This window comes from Pinus tabuliformis, chromosome J (assembly GCF_031772625.1).
Source record: "Pinus tabuliformis cultivar Carrire ecotype Pingquan chromosome J, CPIR1, whole genome shotgun sequence".
Taxonomy (NCBI): domain Eukaryota; kingdom Viridiplantae; phylum Streptophyta; class Pinopsida; order Pinales; family Pinaceae; genus Pinus; species Pinus tabuliformis.
Window position 1 is genome coordinate 497707853 of NC_142295.1, and position 5114 is coordinate 497712966.

At 40.9% G+C, this 5114-nt stretch overlaps 1 pseudogene; it reads left to right on the plus strand.

The window, feature by feature from the left end:
• The first annotated feature begins 309 nt into the window (after nt 1-309).
• LOC149227966 (F-box protein At5g46170 pseudogene) lies at nt 310-2424 on the plus strand (annotated as a pseudogene).
• The last annotated feature ends 2690 nt before the right edge of the window (nt 2425-5114 follow it).

A 5114-nucleotide genomic window follows, 5' to 3' on the forward strand; every position in this document is an offset into this window, starting at 1 on the left:
TTTATTGCGTATTTTTTATTTCATTAATTTATTTGACATTTTTCTTGTGGCTATATAGTTTATGAGATAAATTGTTTTTTATATTTTTACTAGATTGATTTATTTGGCCATTTCTTTGTAAAACCTTGCAAAAAGCGCGCCCCACCTTCTCAACAAATACGTGACTAAATAGATTACCCAAAAAAACTAATTAGATTATCAAAAAAAATTAACTACCAAAATATTTATTTAATTAATTAAAAGAAAGAATGATGGCGTGCCGGTGGGATTTAGGGATGGAGGGTCAGGATCAGTTGGCTAGGCGTTGAAATGGAGAGTCGTTTTTCTGTTGGTTGGACTCCACACTTAGCCGACGCTCTTTCCCTTTCCCTTTCTTTCTCCGTGTGCGAGCGGACGGGATTAGGTGATAGTATTGTTATGTGTTTTTTCCTATTTCCATTGGGTGGTTGGAAGGTAGAGGGGTCCAGACTGGATATGCTTGACACCTTCAAATAAGTATAGGTGCACTGCTCCCCATCGCCATCGCCATCGCCATAACCAGATCGGAGAAGCATTAAGCAACAGTGGGTATTACACGGGTATCAGATCTTTATCATATACAAGGGAGTGCAGGATGGGAGACTGGGGGGTTTTGTGCTGTTTGTGTTGAGAACAGGGGTTTGTTTCTTAGGGTTTGCAGAAATGCATCTGGAATTGACCCTAGCGGCGGAGGAGATAGTGGTGGATGTGGCTGCGGCGGCGGCGGCGGAGGATGAGGAGGAGCAGTTCGAGCGCCTCTCGGACGCGGTGGTGCTGTGCATATTGAACAGAGTGGGGGACATAAAGGCGCTGGGGCGATGCTGCGTTGTGTCGCGGAGGTTCAATGCTCTGGTGCCGCAGGTGGAAAACGTGGTGGTGAAGGTCGATTGCGTCATATCGGGTGAAGATGGCGGCGGCCTTAATGTGAAGGGGAAGGGAATACTCACCCACCTGTTGCGCTTCGTTGTGGGCAGCATCGTGAAACCCTTGCAGGCGCTGCATCATCTTCTTGTGAATCCGAAGAAGGCGGCGGCGGCGGCGGCTCTGGATGAGGTTTCTCATCATTCGCCCAGCGAGGTTCTGAGGAATTTTAAGGAGATTCAGAAGCTTCGGATTGAGTTGCCTGGGGGCGAACTCGGGATCGAAGACGGGGTTTTGCTCAAATGGAAGGCCGAATTCGGGAGCACTTTAGAAAGCTGCGTTATTCTCGGCGCTTCTGCTATTATAAGAAATGGCAAGGAAACCTCTGTTAAACCCTCGGGGACCTGTTCTTCAAGTGACGAAACCCTTTCCCATGCAGGGGATGAGAGTGGGAGTATTCCCGAGTCTTTTTACACCAACGGGGGTTTGAAGCTTAGGGTTGTGTGGACTATCAGTTCCCTGATAGCCGCATCTGCCAGGCACTTTCTTTTACAGCAGATAATTTCAGATCACCCTACCTTGCAGAGCCTCGTTCTCACCGATTCTGATGCCCAGGGCGTTCTCTGTATGGGCAAAAATCAGTTACAGGAGCTTCGCGATAAACCCCTTGCCGCTTCGGCTTCTTCAAACCGGACCCAGGTTCCTGCCCTCAACATGAAATTGTGGTACGCTCCTTATCTTGAGCTTCCCGGTGGCATGGCTTTGAAGGGCGCAACTCTCGTTGCGATTCGACCCAGTGACCAGCCGGTGCGAAAAGAAAGCGATGCATTTGTTGCCGGTGCTTTCGACGAGCCTTTCAAGACCGCGGCTAGCCTTCTCGTCCGAAGACGAACTTATCTCCTTGAGATGAATTCCTTCTAAGGCTCCAGAAACTCTATGAGGGTTTTAACTGATATGAACAGGGTCTCCGTGTTAAAGTTATTGTTATTTACCTTCTCATTCAAGAAAAATATCCTTGATGACCTATAATGTATCATCAGAAGGAGATCATGGATTTATGGAACTGTATAGATCGGAGATATACTGATTTTACTGATACCAAGAATCGAAACTAAAGATCAAGGTAACAATACATTGTAAGCAGACTCTGCTGCAGTACCAAGTTTCTTGCTAAGGGAAAAGGTTCACGATGAGCTGGTTTGATTTAAGGATGATCTTGGCAGTTCAGGGCTTTGTACTTGTCGAAACAGATACTGCTGTAAACCGGGATTCTTGAACCGAGTATTTGGCAGCTGGTGGATTTTGGAAGTCAGCATCTCATACATTACAAATAATTACAAAAATATGATGGTACATTTCATGAAACAAGGTTCTGTGTTCAACTCGTTTCGAGTTCGCAATGTTAAGCACTATGTATTGACATCCTCTTTAGCATCGGATGGCTCTCTTAACAATAGCTTTCAGAAATCTAGGGCGTGTTGTAATCTGAAACATAAAAAAAATTCGTGTTGTAATTCCAGTTAAAATTTTGTTTTCTTGTTTGAATTGCTGAGGTTTAAGAATGACGTTTCCATCGGTGTTTAAAGGCTTGTCTTTTTGACCTTTAGGCTGAGTTTCTGCAATTAAATGAGATCAGTTATCTTTCTGAAGTTAATGTGTGTTACTTCGAAATATTTCACTAATGTTTTGGAAATTATCTTATATCATCTTAAGGTGTGAGCTGCTAGGTCTTGTTCCTAGAGAAATTGAGTCGTGGCTATTGTTACAAGGTTCTAATCCACTGCTAAACTTAATGGGCATGCAATTGCATAATGAGATCAGTTATCTTTCTGAAGTTAATGTGATTTTGCCTTTGATATAATTACTTTAATGTTCTGGAAAATTATTAGCTTATATCATCGTAAGTGTAAGCTGCTAGGCCTTGTTCCCCGGGAAAATGAGTCCTATGGTTGCTGTTACAAGGTTAATCCCCCGCCAAACATAACAGGCATGCGATAATGGCGTTTTTGATCTTTGTTCAAGTGATTGTCCTTCTCACCTTCAGATTTAGTTTCTACCGTTAAAATGAGATCAGTTATCTTTCTGAAGTTAATGTGGTGTTTGCATTGATATATTTCACTTAGATTATGTTAAATCATCCTGAAGTGTGAGATGCCAGACCTTGTTGCCAGGGAAAATGAGTCCTGTGGTTACTGTCACAAGGTTAATTCCCAGCGAAACATAGCAAGTATGCCACAGTAGCATCTTCGATTTTTGTTTAAGTGATTGTCTTTCTCGCCTTTAGGTTTAGTTTCATCTTCAGTTTCTGCAATGAAGATGAGATCAATTATCTTTCTGAAATTAAAGCGATGTTTGCTTGATATATTATGTTATATCATCCAAAGGTGTGAGATGCTAGGCCTTGTTCCCAGGAAATGAGTCCCATGGTTACCGTCATAAGGTTAATCCCTTCCTAAACATAAGGAGCATGCGACTTTGCACCTACTAGGATTCTGGAGGTTGAACCATCTCACTTCCTAAGTTCAGGGAGCCTATTTCCTGATTTGGGATATTTTTGCTCAGATTATATCCACTATCAATATCCATTTGTTGCATGTTTTACTAGTATTTTAGGTTTCACAGTGAGCGGTGGGATGATCAAAGTTGTATTTATGGAAGCAGTTGAAGTAAAATAATGGAAGTCTGTTACACTTTTGTCAAAGTCTGAATCATAATTCATGGTATTAATCTGCTATTTGGCAAGGTCAAAGCCTTGGCATGCGTCAAAGTCGAGTCCTTAACAATCATGCAATACGACAGAGTTACCCAGTGTGAGAATAATAATTCAGTAATCTTAGCATCTATTAACATGACGAAGTCCAAATACTTAGCATCTAATCCTTATCATTATGTATTTATGCCGTGAATATCGTATACTTTGTTATGAACCGAGCTGCAATGTATGCCATACTCTGTCTCTCTAATTATTTGATCTCTAGTCATTTTACATGAGAGCAGCCCTGAAAGTGCATTTGTATGTTCTTCAAAACTGGAAGTTACAAGTTTTCACGAGGACCTTTTCAAGTTGTAAAGAGGCATTGTGTATATTCCTTGTTCATCTCTTATTCAGTCTTCGACACACTGAAGAACCCCTTATCATATTTTACAATTTGTGATGTCTAATTAAAGTTACTAAAGTGTTTCATTTGGTTCTTATGGGAAAATTGTTTCAATCTCTTTTATGTTTTTATTCAAACTTAGGTGACATGGTTATTGCGTTTATTAAACCTTGCTCCATACGTCACATGGTTCTATGAAAAGAAATTAGAGAGTGCAGAGCAAATATTGGAGTTCACTATTAATTTGAAATGTTCAGGTAGATTCAGAGTTTCTACCTTGAGCATGGACAGAGGTGGTTCTCAATGGTAATGCATGGAAAAAAAGTTGATCATGGTAATTGTATAGATGAAAGGCACAAAAAGTTGATCTTGGCACTTGTAGTAGATGAAGTGTACAAATAATTTGTTTTTTGTTTTTTGTTTTCGAATTAGATTGAGTGTATGTTGGGCCAGCCCTAATGTTGGATAGAAGAATGATCTGTCCACTTGTGGGATGTTGTTACCAGGATTGTGTGAAGCTCAATCGAGCCTGGACGCCTTGTGGGGCAGTTTTTAACCCCACAACCAGCTTCTATCATCAACCCTTCCCCATGAAATTTGAACCAGTGATCTGATAAAAATTAACCACACAAACCAGCCTATGTAAAAAGAGTTTCATCAGATAAACGACACAAACCACTGGTGTGTAAAAAGAGTTTATTATGCAACTTAGTCATGTCCACTAACCCACTCAAAAACCAGTACAGGAAAAAGGTAAAGAGGAGGTAGAGCCGCGGTGAAAGGTTGGATATAGTGCCTTTTTCCAATTACCACAATGCTATGCAGACAAAAAGGGCAAGCGTTACCTGAGTGTAATTTTAGAACTGGCATTATCAGTTTCAGTTGATCATTCAAAAGCTTGCTACCTGAGAGTGTAATTTTAGAGCAGACATCATCAGTTCCAGTTGACTATTCAGTAGTCAAATTACTGGAGCACTTACACGGTTAAGATTGAATACTTGGAGGAAAAGAAGTATAGATAAGATGAGATTAGATAATTATATTTATGTCCAACTAATGACCACAAAGTAGGTCAAAGAGATTGTTGAGTATGCTGAAGTATATACAAAGCGGGAAAATCAAACGGTCTCCTATAAA